This window comes from Mastigoproctus giganteus, chromosome 5, assembly GCF_048544385.1.
Source record: "Mastigoproctus giganteus isolate SK-2022 chromosome 5, ASM4854438v1, whole genome shotgun sequence".
Classification (NCBI taxonomy): Eukaryota; Metazoa; Arthropoda; class Arachnida; order Uropygi; family Thelyphonidae; genus Mastigoproctus; species Mastigoproctus giganteus.
Window position 1 is genome coordinate 89799868 of NC_143579.1, and position 12424 is coordinate 89812291.

Below are 12424 nucleotides of genomic sequence, written 5' to 3' on the forward strand. Positions count from 1 at the left end.
AGTGTTGGTTTACACTGGTCAAACATGGTTTTTATCTCCAGTAATTTATCTGCTGTTTGTAGTCAGTTTTTGTTTAGAAAAATAATTCTTGCACACATCACAATTTCTACATAATATGAGTTTTTGTGTGTTTACCCATAATGCGCATACCTCACTACAATTTATGGAAGTAGATGACACTGATCTTGATCTGTTGTATTTCCCGCAGATAAAGTTTGCATGTGCTCATAGATGGCAGTACTGTTAGGGGTTAACACGTTCAACCTGGTCTGTCTGCCTCCCACATCTCTCTTTTAGTAACGGGAAGACACATAGTGTGAGTACGTGTACAGCATATCTGCGTATCTATCTACACTGTTGCATATTGTTTGTTTATTCTGTGCTTTATTTAGCATCGTATTGTTAAAATGTTTACGATATCAAAATCCCTATTCTCTCACTGAATATCTTCGCCCTCACGCACAAACTACATGTACAGTATAATTGACTCCAGGAGATCTAAACCTGAGTTTTGATTAAAAAATTCTTAGTTTGAGAGTACAGTACAGAACATATAAATATAATTAATTGTAAACCACTATTTTGGTATTTTAGGCTAGTGGTGCCAAAGGACAACATTATAGGAATGTAAAAATTGCTATCTATTTACTTAAGTTAAATTTAATTCTTATTAACTAAATTATTAAGTTATTAAAAAAAAAAAGATTTAAACTGGAAATTAATCTTTCCCAGATGTTTACTAATAGTTATCTGTTAACTAATTCATGTTCTGTACATATAAGTACTAAAGGCTAAATATTAACAAGTGAGAAATGCATAATGAGAAAGGCCGCCGTAGCCTAGTGGTCAGGCGCGCGGGTGCATAAGTACACGTGCCTTGGGTTACCGGGGTTCAAGCCCGTGACTGCTGAATATAGTGCTGTTTCTTGTATTCTGTTTATCTTGTGAACTCCTCTGACCGTTTGGTCGTCCCGGAGTATAAACAGAAAATTTATTTAATTAAATTAACAACTCTATGTAAATTAAATCACCATAATTTACCAGTTCTGCTGTCTTCACAGTCACTGAAGAAGGGATACAGGAAGTACTGTTACTACAAAACATCTGAGAATAATCTGTAATTCTTTAAGAAATTAAAGGCAGATTGCACTCCACGCAGGCTGATGTGCTCATTATTTTATCAATTTCCATTAAAATATTTAAGCAGAAGCAGAGGAAGTATGGGAATCACTTTGACAATTTCTGCTGTTTTTGGACGGTTAACAATAAAGTGACCAGACGTCCAAGAGTATGCGGGACAGTCCGGGATTTAAGTCGCTTGCCCCGCATTGCAAACTGTCTCGGATTGGACATGTAGCTTCCATACTTATATCACGATTTTGCATATTTTATTTTATTCTGCATCCTTGCGACATCTTTTGTCTCATAGATGGTGCTGGCTGACCACATCTTACATTTGTCATTTGCGATTGAAGCTTGTGATTAGAAGGTTAGATTAATTGTTTATTGTCTGCAGTTTTCGCATGATAATTGTAATTGTAAGAACGCCGAAAGCAATACTACAATTTTTCTAATTCTTGTGAAGAATTTTACAAAGAAATAGCAAATAATAAAGAATTATTAAGAAAATTCACTCCGAGGAAAAATATATTTAATTATATTATTTAATTTATATTGTTTTTATTGTTAAAAGAAGTATGCATTATTATTATTATTATTATTATAGAAATACCTATATTATATAGGTATTTCACAGAAACATATATAATATAGGTATTTCTGTGAAATAAAATAAATATGTGGGGGGGGGAACTAAATATAGGCTATATTTGTTTTTTTTATTAGTAATGGCCGCATGGTGCAAGACAGCCTATGGCTTATGCTGCATCAGCCAAAAAAAAAAAAAAAAAAAAAATCCCGAATAAAACAATGATAAAAAAAACAAAAAATTAATAAAAGAAAAGGAAATTAAACCTATCATCCTATGCGTTTCCCTCACCCGAAGGTACTATCCAGATGACCTTTGAATTTCCCCAATCTGTCGGCCTCTAGCACCCATGTAGGCAACTTATTCCAGTAATTTATAACTCACCGGCTAAAATAAAACTTCCTGCAGTCCTATCTAAACATCTCCCCCGTAACTTGAATTTATGTCCCCTAGTTCTAGCATCATTTATAATCTTGAAAATTTCGTCCTCATTAATTTTACTGATGCCTCTCAGAGCCTTAAACACCTCAATCAAATTTCCTCTAAGGTGTCTAGTTTCCAAACTCTGCAACCCACATATTCGAAGTCTTTCTTCATAAGGACGCCCTTTTGCCGATCTCACCAGGCGAGTTACCAGTCTTTGCACCCTTTCAAGAAGCTCGATGTCTTTCTTTAGGTGCGGTCTCCATACTTGAACACAGTATTCCAAGTGTGGTCTAACAAAAGCCTTATATAATGGGATTATCACTTCCCTATCTCTACTTGCAAAAGTTAGGAGTGTGATATTTTATTTTATAAGTTTAGTGAAAAGAAGTAATGTTTTTAATTTATATTTTGTATGTGAATATTTTTTTATAAAAAAAAATTAAAAAATAAAATAAAAATATATGTGCATATTGGTTTTAGGGGGGGGGGGTGTAAAATCGTTGTTCCGCATTGGAATACTAAGGATCTGGTTACTTTAGTTAACAACAAAAACTCAGAGGAAGAAAATGTACAGTATTACTCAACGTGTATATTCTTTGTATTTTGATTGCAAGATTGGTGATCAGCACAAAATGTGGGCTCCACATATGTGCTGTGTTACCTGCACCACAAACCTGAGGATGTGGTTAACTGGGAAAACTAAAATTGCCTTTTGCTGTTCCTATGGTATGGTATGGCGAGAATTCCGCAACCATATTGACGATTGCTATTTCTGCATGACAAAAATATCATTGATGTCCGAAAAACCAAGCACAGCATCAAATATTCTAACATATAATCTGTAATAAGGACTATTCCACATAGTGAAGGCCTGCCGAAACCAGAGAGGCCCCCCTCCCCACAAATCATAATTCTTGTGTTGCTGGCTTTGCTGGACCGTTCATTTCAACAGATTTGAACTATCAACCAGAAAATTATAATTGATCAAGCAAGAAGAGTTGGATGACTTTTAATTTCTAATGTAAACTTATGTAAAGAGCAAGCATATCTCCTTGGTTCTCGGTTACTACAGGGAAGTTACTTGAAGCAGGAACTAAAATTACAGTACAGTATATCGAAGCCTCAAAAATGTTTTCAAAATATTTTGTTATTATGGAAGACGATACATGGTTCTGTAACCATATTAGTGGTCTTCTGAACGAAATAGACATTGAACACAATCCTAATGAATGACTTTATATTTATTTATGCCTGAAAATTAACTCAAAAATAGCGGTTTTGCTACTTGGAGTACAAAACTTTGGGAGACTTTATCTGAGATCGTACTCCTAGAACGTTACTAAAACTCTTCGATTTTGAAAATATATCCCCGTCAGTTCCTATGCTTTACGCTGTTGGCTTCAAAGAAACATATGAAAGTATGTCCAAGATTCTGAGTACAATAAAGTGGCATAATAAATAAGTGGCTTAGACTGTCTCTGTTGACCTAAAAGTATTGAGTATAGAGTATTTTCTTGTCTAACAACACCAGGGATTTACCCCATCTCCGCGTATGTTCTTTGTATTGAGGATAGTACTTTGTCAAAGCCAAAGATTTAACGTGTGTGGATCATGTGTTGTGTAATATGTTGTGCCCATTGTTCTTCTTGCTTGTTGGCCACCAGCCCCCTAATGGGACCCGACGGTACCATACTCTGCCACGGGGAGGTCAGCCAGGTGTATCCATTTATTCATTCGTTTCTCTGACAGATCCTTCCACCTACTTTCCAGAGATTTCGGTGGCAAGGACCTATAAAAAAAATGTATACGGTATATCGCGGTTTAGTTTTGCCTAATTAATTCAATTTAAGAACATAAGTTGGGTTTGTACGCTGAAAGGATAATATTAGTGCCTGAAAAGTCTGGCTAAATTTTGACGTGTAGGACTGCGCACTGTGAAAGATAAAAGTAAGGGGGAAGGGAGACTGAAGACTGGGGGGCATAAATAGAAATAAGGGGTAAATAGGGAGAATGGCCCTTTGTAATCAGTGGGACATGCCCATGCCTCACTAGAAAGAAAAGAGGGGGTGGTGAGGAGGAGAGGAGGCAGGCAAAGCCACCTCACTCCGGGAGTTGGATGTAAAGCTCCATGCAAGGGAGCATGGAGAAAGGGGGCCATGTGATTTCCCATTCATAATTATCTTGATGGTCGCTCCAGATTAAGTCACGTCCAGGAAGAGGACCTTCAGGAATTCGGACAGAGTCCAGGCCAGTGTCTTGCAGTTGCGGTAATACCATCCATACGGACGTCTTCAGACATCTAATGGAGTCAATGCCAAGCGAATAGCAGCTGTTAGCCGTGCGACCGATGGCCCAACGCTGTTAAAATAGCTGGTCACAATTCAGTGATATTGAATTATGTGTACTGTGTTCCATATGTGTTATCCAGTCACTGATTGGATAACAGATATGTGAGCTAGATATCAATATACTTCTCACTAATTCAAAAGATCGGTGATGTACTAGAGCCTCCAAATATGAACTAGTAAGGTTCTTATTCGAACTTAGTTAACATTTCAACTCTTCCGTCACATGCTATGTACTACGCTACAAAATATTCAGAAATCACATTTGGGGAAAAAACAAGTTTAAATGAACGATTAATGAAATGTAGCTTGCTTTTAGCATCAGTGATAACATTGATCCATCGTGGAATACTTTCGACAAGTTGTAGTATGCAACACGAATTTATGTCCATCCCTCCTCCTCCTGCACTGCAATCACCAGTTCAGTTGTGGAGGGAGTAGGGAAAGATGTAAGTACCTACAGTAGTTATCAAGCTTTTCAGTCCACACTCTCTAAGCTGCCCTTCATATGGACAATTAATAATGCCTTTCACCGATTTGGTGCCCTTTCTCTGAACTGCGTCTAGAAATTGTTTGTCAGGTGCTGCCTCTAGACCTGATTATAATATTCCAAATGGAGTCTCACCATCCTCTTATATAGGAGGGACAATGATCCTTGTCCTTCCTTCTCCCTACTTGCTAAGATCCTATAAATCTTAAACAACGCAATATACCTTGTCGTCTGTTTCATATCCAATTTTATCGTCCTGAACCGTTTTAACTCCTCCTGCTCTTCTTTTATCTCGCAAGTCGGGATTCCCCCCCCCCTCCTAGATACAAAACCTTACATTCAGAAGCGGTAAATTATGCCCACTATTTTTTCAGATCATATCTTCAACCAGTTCAAGTCATTTTGGAGCAACATGACCTGTCCCCAAACCATTAGCAGACATTGACAGATTCCTTGGTGTTCCATTTCACTTTCTATTAGGAAGATTAAGAAGAAAGGGGGTGGGCTAATATTTGCTGCACTGGTCCATCCTAAATAATGTCCGTTTATGAATATCCTCTGTCTCATCTTGAATTCAGCCCCTTATCAAACGAAGGACCTTGCCAGCAGTTTGTAGGACCTTAGCTGCAGTTTATATAATAGCTTTCATATTCTGAATCATATAAAATCTTTACTTAGGTCCTGGTAAATAAAGTCAGAATTCTTTCTTGAATCCAACTTTGTTTTATCACTTTATCATAGTAGTTTACAAAACTTTTGAACTTTCCCTTCATGAAACCATTCCGGGATCCATTAAGGATACCATTCTTTTTGAGATGGTCCTTTATCATATTCTTAACCATAGAACTAATAATAAGTTCACTCAGTCCAGAGGTAATGGGGTATAATAAGCTAGTGAAATACATTAAAATATCTATGATAAGCCAAACAACCACGATGCCATTTCGTAAAAATTCATTCTAAAGAAACACGAAAGTTTTCTTCTATTATTCCAGTCAAGGAAGAATTGAAATGTGTGATATGTTTTCCCGCTTCCGCTACGAATATTATTGAAGTTATTGATAGTATAACAACCGATCTTGTACGAACGCCAAATACGGATAATACAGCAGGAAAGAAATAATATCCTAAATTGTACAAAAACAAGCGATATCTTTTCTTTGTGGTATGGTAATCTGCAGATTTATGTGTGAATTCAGTTCATTGTAATAAAGAACAACGCGGATTCGTATTGGGTGGTTTATTATCACCTTGTTCCCGCATTCATTACGGCTGGTTCTGTACTTATAGCTATAAAATAAAACTTTTAGCTTTACATTGATTTTTCTGAGTAAGATGTTGAATTTTATTTTTGTATATGCAGCCCCCAGTTCTCAACCTTTTTTTATTATTTTACGAAACATAAATCCGTGCGTTACATTTTTTTCGACACATAGATGAAAATTACAGAAAAAGCCAAATTGAACGAATCTCAGCTTAACTCTTTCTGTAATTTTCTGTAATCAGTGTGTGGATTAAAATTTTCGAAAACTCGCTTCGGCGATACCGACACGTAAAGTATGCTTTAGGAAAGGTAATTAGTTTCTTCATTTGTCTCACGGATTGAAGCAATAAATACCGCTAATAATTTGTGTGGTACAACTCTTGTCGGAGACTAGAAGAATTCTTTAAGGCCTCGTCAGTTGTAATTAACTAGTCTCAGGCAGAGGGAGTAAGGTTTCCCCACCGTGAGCTACTCCGAATTTTTCAACGTACTCAACGTGGAAATCGGCCCGTGAACACACTCTTCTACAGGTACAATACACTGACGCGAAATGGTGTGAAATATTGATGCGCAGTGAAATCACCACATCAGCAACTCAACCACTGATATCCATGCGCAGTGAAACCACCACCACCACCACACCAACAACAAAACTACTGATATCCATGCATCAAGCAAAAAAAAAATTATGTTGGGCAAATGTTTAATCGATATGGTTTTGTGGATTAAAATAAAAGGTGAAAATTAAAATTAATATTTTAAATTAAAATTTCCGTTGACGAACGGGTTGGTGTTCATAGTGAGCACTTTTTTTTTTTTTTTTTTTTTTTTTAAGGGATCTGGCTATTTTAAAATATTAACATGACTTATTACTTTTATTTCCATGCTTCACGCATGTCAAACCAAACTGATTAATAAATAATGTCGATTAAATAGCCTTTTTGCTATTTCATTCATTTCAGTATTGGCAATTACAAAATATAATGTTTTATTTATTGAGAGAAAATTTACTTAAATGCTGCCAGTTGATAAATGCCTGCTCCCTTATGGAAAGTGTAATGATTATAATATAGAAAATTTAATAACTAAAGAAAGAATTAATGCCTATAAATGAAACCATAACACCCAGTCGCACGGCCCTTATGGCTCCCAAGTGCATATGCAGAGTTCATGACTCTAGGTTTCATAAAAGTCTTGGTGCTGACAGAACGACACGTAGGCCCTTTACTATTATAGGCGATTGCTTTTAATTTATTCACAAATGAGTCAGGCGATATTAAACTGAATTGAAATAGTGGGTTTAGTTTTCTGACTCTGTCCCCCCCCCCCCTTTATCAACAATTGTACCACCCTCTCCACCCACGATCTCGCTCTTTTTCGTCTGGTGTCATCTTCGGCTATGTCACTCTGTACTTGAAGTTCGTTAATTTTTGCGCTCCTGCTGTTTCTGTTTTCTGCTGAGTAAATCTGCTCTTTGTAACAGTACGCCCCACCGCAGCATCCTCTCTGCTCCGTTGACGTCATCCACTTTACATCGTTACCAGTGTGGTGAACGTTGTCTCTCCGTTTCACTGATGACCCTTACAGGCTTCTGTACTTGTGTAAGAGGCCATTCCTCAAGGAACAGTTATCGAGTTATATTATCATTGAAGCAATTTAGATTATTTTTATATCACTGAATCGAACACCATTCATGTTAGAATGTTCATTATGTGGGTTCCAGAGACGTTTTTTGTAATTGATATCCATCAGTATTCGCAAAATTGAATTCTGGCTTTACTAACTCGAAATATTTTTCATAATTAGCACTCATAGTGACTGATTTATTTTTCTGAGTGAAATGCCATTTACCACATTATTATCAAACAACTGAATATAAACATCGTAGTGGGAAATGTCTATTGTAAAAAAAACAAAACAAAACAGCGTGTTGTGTTGTATGGCCTTAAAGCACTGTATCTGCACATTTCGTTATTACCTTATTCACGCAGTACAGCCGTTCTTCCTTTTTTTTTTTTTTTTTGTGTGTGATCGTAGTGGCTGTTTTCCTCATATAGCCTGATACAGTTGCTATGGTAACAAAGGGTTACGTAAATAGCTATTAACACAGCTTTCTATATTAGGAACCGAGGTTTAAAAGCAAAGCGAAAAATTATTAGAACTTGTAACTAGTATGGAAAATCTTAAAATTGTTGAAACATTAATCAATACTGAAATTTTTTAGCAAATTTTAATTTAAACATATTTGTAAGTATGCTGGCAGTGTTAATTTTTACAGAATGATATACGAGGACTAAGTAAAGTGTAAAGATATACGAGGACTGTTCAATAAAGAATGATCATAAATTTTCATGAACAACCGTACTGCTTGCTGTTTCTAACAGCTGCTGAATTTCAGGCAAAACCAAGCCGCATCACATAGTAACTGCGCAGCTGATTCGTGCGCGCGGTATGACCTTGGCGGTCGGTCAAGTTTATGTCTGTTCAGTTTCACCTACGTAACAATGGATGTGACACATGAAGAACAGTATGCTGCTCTCAGATTTTGTTTCTATCTCAAGAAAACATCAGCTGAAGCGTATGAAATGTTAAAAGAGGCTTATGGTGAATCTACACTTCCATATAGTACAGCTCGCAGGTGGTTTAGAATGTTCAAATTTGGACGTGATTCAATCACAAAAATCGGCGGTCCTGGAGCTCCAACCACTGCTGTCACCACAGAAACCATAAAAACTATTTCTGTAACAGTGAGAGAAGATCGTCATGTAACAGTAAGGTAGAGATTTTGAGAATATAAGTAGGAAACACGCACGGTATTCTCCATGACCATGACACATGTTTGTGCAGGCTGGAGTCCAAGACTAACCTGAGCAACAGCGAGTTCACATGGAGGTTTGTCAGGGGCTGCAACTGATAGTTACTGAAGATAGTGAAGTTCTGCATTAGGTGATAACGATGTATGAGTCTGGCTTCATCATTTCGACCCAGAGAGTAAGCAACAAAGCTGTTTGGAACGCTGCGTCATCGCGAACACAGAAAAAAGCAAAAGTTGTGGCTTCTGCAGGAAAGGTTATGGTTATCTCTCTTTTTTTTTTCCTCTTTTGCCATTCAAGGAATGGTTTACTAGCATGTTGTGCCACGCAATACCACCCTTACGGGACCTTACTACAGACCTACTCCACAATTTGCGGGAACACATACGTTGCAAACGATCACAACTGCACGCAGGTGGGTGGATGCCGCACCACGACAATGTGAGATCTCGCATTGTTGATACTTAGTCAAATGTGTTCCTCATCCACTTTACAGCCCTGACCTTGCACCGTGCGAATTTTTGTTTGCCAAAGTTAGAAAGATGACGATGCAAGGAAAACGTTTCCAGTCGTCAGAAAAATTCCAACCCTTCTCCAAACTTTTGGTCTAAGAAGCACACTGCTTGCGTAAGCAGTCAGTGCCACGTATTATGTGGGTGAAAGGTTTACTTATCGGTAACGAAATAGAGAGAGGGGGGAGGGATCTAATGAATGATCTTTAACCGCTTGTAGAACTTTTCTTCACTGTAGTAGAACTAAGGCGCTTCGCTAAAACTTGCGTTTTATCTCAGAATGTTTTCATGTCAGTCAGTTGTTATTAAAGTATATGCAGCTAGTATGTGTGGACATATGCAGCTAGTATGTACTTTAATAACAACTAACAACCCAAAAAAAAAAAAAAAAACAGTTTCTTTAAACAAAATATATTTCAGTTCATTTTAAAGTTCGCCAAGTAGTTAACCAATGTTTTTATTGTCATTTAGACAAAAGCGTTTATTCTTAAATAACAAAACTCGCTGAAAGTTGGATTGATATGTTAATAAGAGGATATCCATTCAGTTCATAAAAGATCCTACACTCAGGCTACGATTGGGTCCGTTGTGTGACCACTAAAATGTGCATGTTTAATGGTCTTATTGGCTGTTTTTCGACATAAATAATTCTAGTTTCCAGGAGGGGGGCCATGCAGGCCTCCTTCGAGAGATGCTCAGTGCGTTGCAATGCTAAAATATCCCGCAAAAAAAGTTCTCTTTCCAGACAGGAGTGAAATTTAAACTTCGGTTTACGAAGGAACTGAAACTCAAATAATTACCGCACGATAGCACTATTCACTCTGCTACTTGAAAGGGCTACGCGCTGAAAGTAATTTGCATAATTTGGCATGATTTAAAATAGAAATTACATAATTCCTCTCCCGACGGCCTAAAGGTGTTCTGTTACCATCTTCCTTTAAGTGAATTGTGGTATGAAGAGATTTCCTAAATTTTATCCAATCTTTAAAAAGGGAAGTTAAATTTTAAGAGAGAATATTTCCTCATCTCCTGACTATTCCATAATAACAATAATGAAAACAGGAAGAAATACAACTGGTCATACGAGAGTTAGTAAAGGTCACCCGAATGTTAAATGGTAACCAAGGCTAACTTGTGGAAGTATACAGTTCAATATCACCGGCAGTAGCATATAGGTAACCTTGGCAGCTCTGGCAACAATATATGTGCCACATATGCGTTGTTCGTTGCGGCATCACAGTGAACAAACACATAAGCACCCGTGCGTGATTAGTTGAGAGTCGCCAGCAGTTGTTGAGAATTCCTTTAACACTTAAAACCAGAATTGCCATTTTCTTTCAGAAACATAAAGAGAGCATTTTCGATTACTGAAAATCTTTTAGCTAAAGTATCACTTTCAAATTTGTTATTGATGATTGCAAACTTTACTGTATGGTAATTTAGTAATGAGAAAAAATGGAAAAACTTATTACTGAATTAAGTCGGGCCCCAGAAAAACGCGATCGAACTCATTTCCTTCTTAACAATTAATTGCACATGTTTACAATTACTTCGCATTTACTTCAGTAAACTGTGAATAAATGAAACACCATATAAAAATAAATAAATAAATAAAATTGATATACCGATCTCTTGTCTCATTAAAAATTCGGTTGTCACAAGTGTTTTTGAAAGATATTTTAAACATCTGTGACTGCCATTTTTAAATATCATCTGTTTTTCTGCCGTCCTCTTTATATAATGAATGACTTCTTGTAAACGCATTGCACATAAATACGCGACTTAACTTCTTATATTCAAGAGGGTTTCTGAATTAAATTTTAATAAATATTTAAACAGACACTTAGATAATACTATACATAACTGATATGATTTATTTATCTATAGCATATAATGCAAAATATTATCAGAAAGAATTTAAAAAAAAAAAAAAACTAACAAAAAACAAAAAACTTAAAAGAATAAATGTTGTTAACCTAGATTTTAGGAACAGGTGGGAAGAAAACAGTTTCTCTCTCTCACTCTCTCCTGTTTATTTATTAATTATTTATTTTTTGTTAAAATTGCTACATACCTGAAAAACAGCATAAATAGAAGATATGATTTTAATTTGCTAGCCAACCACCTAATAGACAGAATTAATCTCACTTAACTAATAACCATTGAGCAATGAGCATATGAAAGAATTTGTGGATTGATGGGAAGAACATGTGGCAGCATTAATCTCAGGATAAAAATCGAACTTCCGTTTTCTCGTGTTATTTCTGCACAGCAACGAGCAAATCTCTGAAACTCGTATCCAACATCCTGTTGATGCGTGCACAAAGAGGAAGTTACTACAACTGTATATACACTTCAGCATCCATTCGCACATTCACTAAATCGCCCATTAGTAGAGTTCGGCATCTCGCGGTCTTGCTCGAGGTAGCGCTAGCACCTCACTGGCAGGAAGACAGTACTGCACGTTGCTTAGCACTCGTCAGTGCGCACGTGCCACTTGCCCGAGCAGGAGAAAAGACCGTGAGGTGATCGATGTTACGGTAACGCAACGACGTATGACTGGCCACAGTGTAGTATGCATCCTCATCGCGGATGACTTCTTCATGAAACAAGGCGAGTTTTCCGCTCAGACTGGGGATCACAGATTTTGCACGAATCTCAGAAAATTCAGGAAACACTACTAGAGATTAGGTTCTGCTGAATTTATCGCTTTGTACCAGCAGTCACTGGAACGCATGTTATTGATAATAGGGGTGACTTTTTTTTCATTACACTCCTTCAGTTCTTTAACACTCGAAATGGTCCAGTGAATAAAATATCACTTATTTCATACAATGATGTAGTAATTATTGCATATATGTATCCA

At 36.9% G+C, this 12424-nt stretch overlaps 1 protein-coding gene across 3 annotated transcripts in view; it reads right to left on the bottom strand.

Moving 5' to 3' along the window:
- LOC150085550 (choline transporter-like protein 1) overlaps window positions 1-12424 on the bottom strand; it is a 361536-nt gene that overhangs the window by 263332 nt on the left and 85780 nt on the right. The window contains exon 1 of one of the 3 annotated variants that reach the window (XM_090373334.1): window positions 11633-11989. The exons of the other annotated variants lie outside the window; for them this stretch is intronic. The gene's annotated coding sequence lies outside the window, so the exon portion shown is untranslated. Of the gene's footprint in view, window positions 1-11632; window positions 11990-12424 lie in introns of those variants that run through there. 3 annotated transcript variants of the gene reach the window in all.